Here is a 12,094-nt window from a genome sequence, read left to right as displayed (position 1 = left end):
GGAGCGCCTGATTTGCCGGGAGTTACCCCCTCACTCATCTCATAGTCAAGACCGATTCTGAGAACACATCAATTTGTTTTGCTTTTTTTTTTAACCTGTCACTTAAAAAAAAAAAAAAAAAACTTTTGAAGTGTCAAAAGTTTTAGTTGGTTGGGTCCAGGGCAGTGCTAACAATTGGTGGGGGGTGAACACCCAAACTCCAACTGAGAAAACTTTTGATAAGTTTTTTTTTTAATGTGACAGTAACACTTTAAGGGTAATATTCTGGTAATACTGGCTGCATAACCTCAATGTGATCATGGAAGCGCAACGCAACAACTAACAAAAAAAATATCAATCTGTAATGGATTCTTGATTGCAGACCACACAGGTCCATTGACCTCGCATGCAACTGAGTTTTGTTTTTTTTTTGTAAAAAATTGACATACAATATTTTGGTCCTGCGACCACGCTGACACATAACCCCGGCCTAAACCTTATGGCAGCGTCCCCCAACCTGTGGCTCTTACACTATAGCAAAACTACAACTCCCATCAGGAAATCTAAGGCTGTCACACCTGATGGGGGTTGTAGTTTTGCACCAGCTGGTGAACACTCTAAATCTACCACCCACTATGATCTAATAAGGGGGAGCTCTATCCCCGGCCATCACCTTCTGCATAGTACGAGGGGTCTGGCAGCCATCCCCATAGCCGAGCACGTCCGCTGTGCCCATGCTGTGGTGGGCAGTTTATGTGCAGACAGGTGACAGCTGGGAATTCCATGGGGCGTACAGGGCGGAGGGGTCACCATCACTACATGGGGCACCTCACAAGTTACACAAAGTTTCTGCTGCTCTCAGTACTTGTCACACAGTATAAGGAGAGGGGATAATATACAGAACATGGAGGCAGCGCTGATAATGTGATATAGAGCTGCAGGTATGAGTGTATAGGAGGTATACAGGGCTGTGCAGCAGGATACAGTATATACAGGCAGCACATATGCTTCCCCGAGCAGTGCAGCACAGCAGGCAGCACATGTGTCCTCTCTCCGGCTGTCTCCATAGACATTGCTGCCGCTCCGCCGCCCTCCCTGTATCCTCCCCCCTCCTAGGAGCCAGCCCCGGCCCCGGGAGCCCCGTCAGCCGCCCGCTATCACCACCACTGTACCTCTCTCAGCTTCTCACCCGAAGCGAATCCACAAGCCCAACAACACAAGATGGCTGACGCCACGCACCGTCACCTGACGACTCCACGCCTCGCCTCAGCAGTGACAGAGCAGCGTGCCCGGCCAGCGCTACCACCAGCGAGTTCCGTGTTGTGCAGCTAGACGGGACACTCCACGTACAGCTCGTCACTGCAGCCTGCCGATCACGTGACGGCTCCCAACTCTCCCTACAGCGCCGCGGCAGCCATGTTGGATGAGGGCAAAACCCGCCCGTTCACATCATTTCCTATTATGGGAGTGATCTCCTCGCGTTATTTCAGGAACTTATAGGTTTTTTTTTTTAATTCGTTGTATACTTTTTAATTACAGTGAGAAAGTGGTGACTAGAAGGCTGTACATGACGTGTCAGCGGGGGGTGCGGTGTGAACATGGAGAATGACTAAGAGCAGACGTGAGGGAGTGGACCCGGCGTGTCTGAACACAAGTTATTGGCGAGGTTTTACTGCTGAAGCTTGGCAGCGTACCCAGTGTGCCAGCCCGGTGCCCTTTTAACCCTTCACAAGGCAGACAGCTTTCAGCTTTCCTCCTCAACTTTTAAGAAACTTTATGGAGTTTGGGGTTTTTGTGCAGGTCTTACATATTTGTAAATTATTTCTATTTAAAAAAAAAAACCTCAATCCTCTTAGTACTTATCAGCTGCTGTATGTCCTGCAGGAAGTGGTGTATTGTTTCCAGTCTGACACAGTGCTCTCTGCTGCCACCTCTGTCCATGTCAGGAACTGTCCAGAGCAGCAGCAATTCCCTATAGAAAACCTCTCCTGCTCTGGACAGTTCCTGACATGGACAGAGGTGGCAGCAGAGAGCACTGTGTCAGACTGGAAAGAATACACCACTTCCTGCAGGACATACTGCGATTTTTTTTTTAAATAGAATTCATTTACAAATCTGTCTAAATAATTTTTCTCCAGAGTACCCTTTTATGTTCAGGAAAGTCTGGGTCAAGGCTGGGTTCACACTATGTTTTTGCAAAAACGGATGCAATTGTGTGCATCCATCTTGACCCAGTTTTCCATTGACTTCCAGATCACACAGAATCTCAGCTAACATTTGAGCCAAAAAAGGCTATTGGCCAATAATGAGCTGAGATTTAAAGTGGATCTGTCAGCAGGAAAACAGAGGAGTAAATAAGTTAAAGCTGTACCCCGGCAAAAATCTTTTTCTTTTAAATAAACTGGTTTATGAAAGTTATATAGATTTGTAATTTAGCTCTATTTAAACATTTCCAGTCTTCCAGTACTTATCAGCTGCTGTATGTCCTGCAGGAAGTGGTATATTCTTTCCAGTCTGACACAGTGCTCTCTGCTGCCACTTCTGTCCATGTCAGGAACTGTCCAGAGCAGCAGCAAATCCCCATAGAAAACTTCTCCTCAGGACAGTAAGGGCCCTATTCCACCGGACGATTATCGTTAGCATAACTGTTAACGATTAACGATCTCAAACGACCGCTATTGCGAAAGACCTGAAAACGTTCACTCATTTCCATGGAACGATAATCGTTACTTATGATCGTAATTGCGATCGTTTCTTCTTCCGTATTTATTCGCTATTGCGTTCGTATCTATTGCGAACGACCGAACGATGTCTTATTCAATGCGAACGATTTGCGAACGAGCAACGATAAAAATAGGTCCAGGTCTTATAAAGCGATCAACGATTTCTCGTTCGGTCGTTAATCGTTAACTGCATTTCAACCGAACGATTATCGTTTAGATTCGAACGATTTAACGATAATCTGAACGATAATCGTCCGGTGGAATAGGGCCCTTACTGTTCCGGACAGAGCTGGCAGTAGAGGGCACTGTGACAAGTAGACTTCAGATTTTTAAATAGAAGTAAATTTTAAATCTATATAACTTTCTTAAACCAGTTGATTTGCACTTGCGCCTTATTTCAGGGACATACCTAGAAATGTCTGGGCCCCTTAGCAAATCTTTGATTCCACCACAATCAATCAAGCCATCAAGTTTAGTCATGACCATATTTTACATATTTATGAATGACTGGTAATAAATTAATCTAGATAGATTATTAGGGGGAGTATTTTCAGCTGACTATAGTTAAAGCAACAGTGCTATTATAATTACATACACATATCTCCCCAAGTGCACAAGTGACATCCCCCTCTAGGTAACCCCCCCCCGGTAGTGTATGTAGTATCCCCAAGGTTATAGGCAACCTACTGTAGGCAGTCTCCCTGCTTGTTGTCCCCCCTGAAGATAGCATATGGTAGGCACCTCCCCTGTGTAAAAAAAAAATAGTCATACTCCTCAGCTCTGCAGCAGTTCTCCAGGACCTTCTCTCCCTGTTCTGCAAGTGACGTCACTCGGGCACTGGAGCACTGAAAGTGGATAGGAGCGATCTGCGAGCGGCACAGTGCTGCCTTTGGCCACAAGAGTGGTTGGCAGGGTGGGGAGTCTATGGCTACTTGCTTTGTCGTCACAGCACTACATTTAACTGCAAGTACTCGTCAGAAGCGCTAACAGTGTCTCCAAACTGCGTCCCTCCAGCTGTTGCGAAACCACAACTCCCATCATGCCTGGACAGATAAAGCTTTGGATTTGGCTGTCCAGGTATGATGGGAAATGTAGTCTTGCAATAGCTGGAGGGCCGCAGTTTGGAGACCCATGAGTTAAAGGGACATTTGCAGCACCCAGGAGGCCAGGGCCCCTGATGCAGTGGGCCCCGTAGCAGCAGCTATGGCAGCAGTTACGCTCCTGTCTTATTTGCATAATAACATACTGTAAAAGCTTTAGACAAAGACATAAAAATGATACTGGAACTTTTTCCACAAATTTATATGTCAGCGCACTTGGCTCCTCCTGCTCTATAACATGCTGCCTGCAGATTAGAATGCAGTTTCCATATGACAGGATCCCTTTAAATACTTTGGCTGCCTGCAGCTGTCACAGTTGGGAGCTCATTGCATACCTATTATACAACTATCACTGACGTGAATAGGAGCATGGGAAATGCATAAGAAGCCGGCTCTTCTATGCAGATGCTCCCAGCAAAAGTTATGGGGTCCGTACAATGTTAGGAAGTTAACTTAGGTGACAACAACAAAAGATATTACCCTGCAGTCTACACTGATGAGAAGTGTGTGGTTGTGTTGTTGTATATAAAAACACTTGTCTTCTAGCTATAGTATTATTAGATCTAGCTATAGTAATATTACTGTAATCTTAGGATGTAGTAATTTGTAGTCTATAAGAAGGTGTCGAGAAAATGTGTGATTGTAATTGTAGATTAGTGCACAGTCCAAAGGTTCATTGCTCTGTCAGTACATTTATCTCGCAATCTTGTTGTTGTAGCTAGGCGGATATTACTCATTAACCATCAGCAGATTTATTTCAATCGCACAATTCATATGGAGGAAAATAAACATAGATATAAGGCTTGAGCTTTGGTCATGTGACATTAGGTTGCTTGACAAAAAAAAACCTATTGGTTTTGCATTAAAATTACAAAAATATTATAAGACGTATACTTAATTAAAAAAATTTACTAAAATAAAAAAAGACCTGATTGCAAATGACTTGCTGCTACATAAAACTTAAGACAACCTCCCTGTTTTGTAATCTGTAAAATATTTTTAAAATTACCTCGTTTTCTAAAAATGATGCCTTACCCTGGAAGAAATCTTAAAAATCTTGGCCACTAGGTGTCTCCCTTCTCTGCAGTTTGCTGTCTTTTGTTATTGAAAATCCATCTCTAGTAATAGAGAGCCTAAGACAGAACACGAGAAGAGGATGCCACTGTGGGGCTTTTGTTCAGTGCAGGAGAGAAGAGCCATTCTGTAAAGTCCTCTTGCAATCTGTAAGCCTGTTTGCACCTGCAGAGAATCTTCGCTGTCCCTAAGAGGTAAATCAAGGCATTCTGCTCATGGCAGCAGTTTAGTGTTTAATGTAACCCTTTTTGTTGCTGTTTTATTAATTTCTACTGTACTCACATAGCACCTTGCAAAGCCTGTCCACCAGTAACCCCTTCTGCCCCATATGCCATTATTTGTAAGGTAATATAACTCATCCGCCAGCACCTGTTTAGTCCAGTGCAATTTAACCAGCCCTATGTCATGGCATAGCAGTAAGGACTAGGAGCTGTTCTGGGATTGGCCAAATAAGTAAGGGGGAGGAAGTAACTGTGTGTGTTTTCCTGCCCAATGGCTACTCCACCACCTGAAATTGTGTAAGATCTTCTTATTGGGTGACATTTATGAAACTGAAACATAGAACAGCCCCCTCTTTTGCCTACAGGATGAATCACAAAGCAGGTTTCAATTTAAATTACACATTCTGCACCAAAATACACATTACATGGTGCAGGATGCATGTTCTGCTTTGGATGTTGGGGCAGAAAGTATATGATAAATCCACTGCATGTACACTGTGTGGCCATACACTAAGGAAGGGAGCTTGAGAGCTTTCTATTCTTTTTTTTTTTTTTAAACCAAAGTCATGTTTAAGTTCTCCCTTTATATTTCTCATTCCTTGAATAAATTGTTGGATTTGGCTGAAGAAAAAAAAAAAACAGCACAACACTGCCACATACAGCTGTGTGTATGTGTGAGGGAGACCCCATAAAGGCACAAACATTACTTGCAACATTACAACGGCTTAGGCCTTATTCACACTTACTGATAACTATTCATTTGGCGCTCTGCAGCAATGTCACTTTAGACTGTTGTGCATTGAAGTGTGGCGGATAAATATTCACTAAAAGGCTTTCTGCAGGAGACGGCAGGCAGACCACCCCCAGTGCACCCTAAGGCTATGTTCAAACTACAAAGAAGTACGGCCGTTGTTGCCATCGGCGAACAATACCTATTGTTCTATGGGATCCTCGCCAGAGCGTATACTCATCGTATGCGCTCCAGCCAGGATCCTGCGCGGGGCCGCACATTTTTCCATAAGAAATCATAGAAATGCAGACAATTGGTTCCACACCCCAAAAATAATGATTTATTATTCTGAATAACATGTAGAACTAATGAAACAAACATTCAGAAACAACAGAACATGTGATATTATAAGTTACTGTACAGTAATGGAGAGGATGGGAAACACAAGGGCGGATAGAGACTGCAGGGAGCATGAAGGAATGAGCAGGGCAGATGTGGGTACAGTATAGCAGCACTCTCTGTCCGGGGAGAGAGGGGTTACAGCTATGGAGAGATTACAGCAGTGCACCAATATAATAAAGGCGCATGTGGCCTTTCTGTCCCCTTCCCTTTTAGAATCAGTAGGTTAGGATCGTCTACCATGCTCTTAGATTCCCTTTAAAGGGGAACTCCAGGTAGAGGGGGGGGGGAATAAAACTTCTGCAGAAGCAAATAGCATTACTTACCTATCTATCCCAGTTTTGAAACTACCAAAAATTCATTTGCTTTGGGTTTTTTTGTTCTGTATTGTGTTTTTTTACTTCCTGGTTGAGAAGTTGTACACAGTACTACAAGTTCCAGAATGCAATGCTTTCCCTAAGCTGTTCATCACAGTCCCCACCCTGCCCATTCCCTGCCAAAATCTGTTGCAGAACATCTAAGCTGTGTTCACACATTGCAGTTTAATTTTGTTACTGAATTATTTGCAGGACTTTATAATTTCATTGTAGTTCCAGCCCTACACAGCACTTTGTATTCTCTAAATGTAACACAAATATTGGAATAAAGTTAAGAACTTTTTAAATTTAATTTTTTTTTACTTTTCATCTCCACGCACATATTATGATCAAGCATCTTTTATCTTTGAGGTTGAGACCCACAATAAGGACTTTATCCGATATTATCTTACATGGGATATACTGTTTATGCCTTGTTTTTTTTCCAGATGGGATTGGCAGTGCCGGCTCTCTGATCCTCTCTGCTGTATAGCATAATTTACTTGTATTACTGAATCATTTTTGTGAAGATGCTGCAGTACTGCAATGACACTCCAACATGTGTGAACACAGCCCTAATTTCACTGCAGACTTCTGCACAATCAGTAAAGTTTCAGCACCTGCTTCTGCAGTGTCCCAGAACAGAGTAGATATTTGTCACTTTATCTCTGCACCTGTATTATGGCCAGTTCTGTTCTGGAAAGCTATGGTCCACTGCAAACTGTGTGTATTGTGTCACCCCTCTCAGTGTTCAGGTCTGCTATTCCATTCATTTCTTGTATGCATATTTAGTTATCAGTGCCTAAGGGTATTTTGTCGCCCCCCAGTGTTCAAATATGGTACTTCATGTATATTTAGTCCTATTTGCCTAGTGGTGTGATGATGCAATGGCTGGATGTCACGTGACTGCCCCTGCTTCCATGGTAACCCCAATGGCCATCGAGCTTTGGCTGAGGATACCATGTGACTTCCTCTCTGCCTCTGCTCTTGTCTCCCACCTTCAGGGGGATAGGTTGTGTGTTGCTGCTGCTCCTGTGTCACAAGGCCGCAACCCTGCGGTATCTGCTGCAGCATTACCAGAAGTGTTCCTGGCTGTGTGCTTTTCTCAAGTTCTCAAGATTCTCATCTATTCTCAAGATCTGGGTGCCGTTCAGTCCTTCCTCTCATCATCTTCTCTAATCATCAACAGCAAGTATTCATCTCAGTTCCATTCCGCCCAGCATCTTATCCTCAGTATCACTACTACTCCCATCATTCAGCACGCTATCATCACAGCCTATTGCAACATCACCCATTACTCTGCCTTATTCAAGTCTGCCTTATACCCGGTTGCATCCGGAGAGACTGTTGCTACTAGTTACCACTGTTACAATAAATACACAACTACCGTTGTTTCTGAGCCTTGGCATTGGTGTAATTGTTGGTGCCCTGACTAAAGACAACAAAGAATCGCATGCCTAGTCTCCGCTCGGTTAGGAGCCCGGTTTCCAGCTGTGATCCCTTGTGCCTAAACCGTGACAACCCTCTAGCTAGCAGCTGCCCCGGTTCCTGCCCGCAACAACATCCTCTCAGCGGAGTGGCCCCTAGGGGCCCGGGCATCGCACTTCTATCTCTCCTTGCTTGCTCAGATGTAGTGAGGGGCCGGTCAGAGTTGGTAAATCAGTGTCAGGGCATTGGGGGATCCAGCCCCGCCTCCTGTGACATCACACCCTGCCCCTCTACATCATCAGCCTGTGCTCAGCAAACACCCACAATGTGAGACAGAGGCATGGAAGATTTTTCTCCTAGGGTGGGAGAGCAGTGGGAGCAGAAGACAATGTGAATTGGTACAGGGGCCATTTTTCTTTACTTCCTGGATTTCTATCAGCTACCAGTAAGGCAGAACCGTACAGATACGGTAATACATTATACAGACACATCTATATAACTTTTAATGTACTTTTAATAGAAAACAAGTTTTCCTTATGTGGAGTTCCCTTTAAGGCCCTTTCACACAAGTGAATTATTGAGAACAAGCTTTTCTACAAATGCGCATTAACCCATGCAAAGAGGCCTTTATACGTCTTCTTTCTGGATCCACTGGCTTTGGATGGCAAAAAATAATTAGTGCATATGTGATGTATTTTACAAGACATAAAAATGAACAAAAACACTAAAGAGGTGTAAATGGTGATTTGTGCTTTGTGTTGGGTGTACTGTAGCTATGAATTTCAGATTTCCCACAATCTGAACTAATTTTTGACCTAGTTTGTGCAGCTGTAGGATCTTGGCAAACCAGCAGTTATTATATTTCAGCTCTTCTATAATAGGCCAGAAAAAATCTTGCCAAACAACTGGATCCCTATGGCTTGAATAACACAAGAAAGTAACCTTTTACAGCTCAGTTTTAAAATATTCATGAGCTCTGGTCAAATTAAGTATAAGCTGTGATTGGTTGCTATGGGCTATGCAAAACTACAATTCCCATCATGCCTGGACAGCCTTGTGATTGGTTGCTATCGGCTATGCAAAACTACAATTCCCATTAGCCTTTTGCTGTCCAGGCATGATAGGAACTGTAGTTTTGCAAAAGCAGGATGGCCGAAGGTTCCCCATCCTTATATTAGAGTGATCTGACACACTTACATGCAGGTATCACATGTAGCAGCCTTGTACTTCATCTTTTCCCTGCACTTCTTCCTCACTAACTCGCAGTACAAAGCATGATTCTGAATAATCGCCTAGTGGCTGTGTCTCTATGTTAAAGGGGTTATCCAGGATTATTAAAACATACTCGCTATGATTGCCCATAGATGCTGCAAATTTGTAGGCTTCTGGAGTTGACCCTCCATAAATGCTCAATTCATGATAAATCTAGCGACTAGTCGGGCCAAAAAAGATCTCCTTTGCAAAACCTTACTGTGTGCGGCAAAATGCCCACTGGAAGCATAGGGGGACATTTGGGGTCACACATATTGCTATGCTGTTAGTTTGTCTTGTATCACTACTAGAGGTGACCGACTATTATCTGCGATGGCTCCCAGATCATCACACCAGCAGCTGGGGCAGTGTTTTAGCCCACAGCAAAGGCAGGATTGAAGAGCTCACCACAAAACCTCCATACTCCAATCTGATCTTCAGATCCCAAACAGAACCTGGATTTATCAGTAGAGATAATACGCTTCCAATCCATAGAAAACCAGGTTCTTTGTTTAGGACTACAGTGCAAACTAAGGATACAATGATTGGCTGTCATGACACCAAATTTCCTTCTGCTAAGCACCTGGAAATAGCCCGGACAGAGGCGGCTGTGAAGAGGCAACCTGTGTCTGGATGGTGGACAAGGAACCAGTGGAAGCTGCTTGTACTTGTCAGTGTGTAGTTGGCAGGTAATACGTGAAATCCGTTACAGGCATTCCACGTCTGTGCATGTGAATGCGGTTTTAGACCCTATAAAAAGGCACCCCTTTGCAATGACGTTGCTTCCCAGGAGGGATAACTGGCTATTCCCATGTTTTGAGACTTGTGACTGAGGCTCCATGGACCACCCCCCCCCCCCTTTTTTTTTTTTAATTCTTTTCTATAAGGCCAGTTTCACATGGCCATTATAGTACAGATACAAACAACATATAGTATAGATACAAAAACAGTAAAAGCTCAGCTATAAGTGCAGGACATCCTGCAGCTACATAACTGGCATTTTTCTGCAGGATAGTACTTGCCCACACATAGCAAGGGTTTCCAAGAAATGCCTCCACCAGGTTGCAACACTTGGCCTGCCCAGTTGCCAGATATATCACCAATCGAGCATCTATGGGATTGGCTAGGATTAGCTTTGGAAACCAACATGCATTCAGGATATACAGGCCCAGCTGCGATATCTGTGGGTAAATGTGCTGCAGGATGCCATGTAGAACTTGTATGCCACCGTGCCCAACTGTATCTCATCTTGTATCCAGGCTAAAGGCAGCCAACAGAGTACTAGTCCCCCTTTCTATTGTGGTTTCCCAAATAAACATATCCTTTCACTCTAATATTGTGTATGTATACAGAGTGTATATATCATTCAAACATATAAAGTCTAATTTTTTTTCACTGGATGTAATTAGTATAATAGATAAGGTCTGGGGGATAATAAAGCAGGCGGAATGGATTCTTTGCTATCACAATAGGTTTCTACAGGAAGCACTTGGCCGATTTCCCTGTTTCCTCTACTTTCCATTAGAAAATAAAACCTGTAATGTACCCAAAGCACTTTACTGGCTTTGATCATTGTTCTACTTCCCCCTTTTATGCACTAAAATTATTTTCAAAGTGAAGAAAGGGTGTTACTTTATACTGTTCACTGCTTTGTCTTGCTGGCTATACATGATCCTATGTCCTGGAAAAAAATGTTATAACCTTTGATTTAGATCTGATAGGTTTTCGCTTCCTAGTTGTTCATTCTTGTTTTCCTGTAAATCTGAACATTCTTTTAATTTGATCTGATCATAATTGTGCAAAGGCATGGAGAGAATAGGACTGGAGACTGAACGTGTCAGACAGCCCCTCTGATGGATTTTTACAGAGAACAAAGCACTATATCTAAAGACAAAGAGAAATTAAGCTTTTAGTTTAATGAAAAGTTATGCACCAGAAGTACAATGCACAAATGAAAAAATGCATTTACAAAAGGTGTAACTGAGTTTATAGCATACAATGCCAGTCAATCAGATTTGTGTTCATGTGTTGGTGGGGCAGGAGCAGACTCGAAGGCAGTGAAGCCATCGATACACGTGAAATGTAGCAGAATATGAAAGTAGATCTCTCCCAGAAAAAGCTTGCTTTAGTGGCATCTATTAGGGTTAGCATCCCTGTAAGTTGATGTTTGACTCAAGTGCCTTAAAGTGTCACTGTCGTTGAAATTATTATTATTATTTTTTTTTTTTTGCAGAAATCAATAGTCCAGGCGATTTTAAGAAACTTTGTAATTGGGTTTATTAGCTGAAAAAATGCTTTTTTATCATGAAAAAGCAGTTTGCAGCTCTACCCCCTGTATTCATTGTTCTCCTATGGAGAGAGAAAGTAGAGGAACCAACACAGGACAACAAAGAGTTAATTTACATTCACATCATGGGCTCTCTCCTCTGCAGTCACCACTGACCTCTAAATAGCTCCCTCACTGTGTTATCCTTTGTTCTGGGCTCTCAGCTGCCGCCAATCTTGCTCCTTTCTCCTCCCCCCTCCCCTCTCCCCACTCCATAGCTAAGACAGGATCCGACTGATGTCGAGATTTCCTGATTCCGAGCAGTGGATGACAGAAAGGAGAGGAGGGGGGACCTGGGAAAAGGCTTTTTAAATGCAGATAATGGCATATTTGCCTGATAAACCCAATTACAAAGTTTCTTAAAATCGCCGGGACTATTGATTTCTGCCAAAAAACAAAAAAAAAAAATTAACGACAGTGACTCTTTAACACATGACTGGGGAGGATTAGAGCCAAGCCAGGATCTCTCCCAAAGAGAGAAATTACCAGTAGACAGCTGTTTTTGGG

At 43.2% G+C, this 12,094-nt stretch overlaps 1 protein-coding gene across 1 annotated transcript in view; it reads right to left on the bottom strand.

The window, feature by feature from the left end:
• GIGYF2 (GRB10 interacting GYF protein 2) overlaps nucleotides 1–1,307 on the bottom strand; it is an 85,748-nt gene extending 84,441 nt beyond the window's left edge. Inside the window, exon 1 of the mRNA XM_069975514.1 lies at nucleotides 1,152–1,307. The gene's annotated coding sequence lies outside the window, so the exon portion shown is untranslated. The remainder of the gene's footprint in view (nucleotides 1–1,151) is intronic.
• Between the last annotated feature and the right edge of the window lie 10,787 nt (nucleotides 1,308–12,094).

The sequence above is a fragment of the Dendropsophus ebraccatus genome, chromosome 6, assembly GCF_027789765.1.
Source record: "Dendropsophus ebraccatus isolate aDenEbr1 chromosome 6, aDenEbr1.pat, whole genome shotgun sequence".
Lineage (NCBI taxonomy): Eukaryota > Metazoa > Chordata > Amphibia > Anura > Hylidae > Dendropsophus > Dendropsophus ebraccatus.
This window is presented reverse-complemented; position numbering and strand designations above follow the sequence as displayed.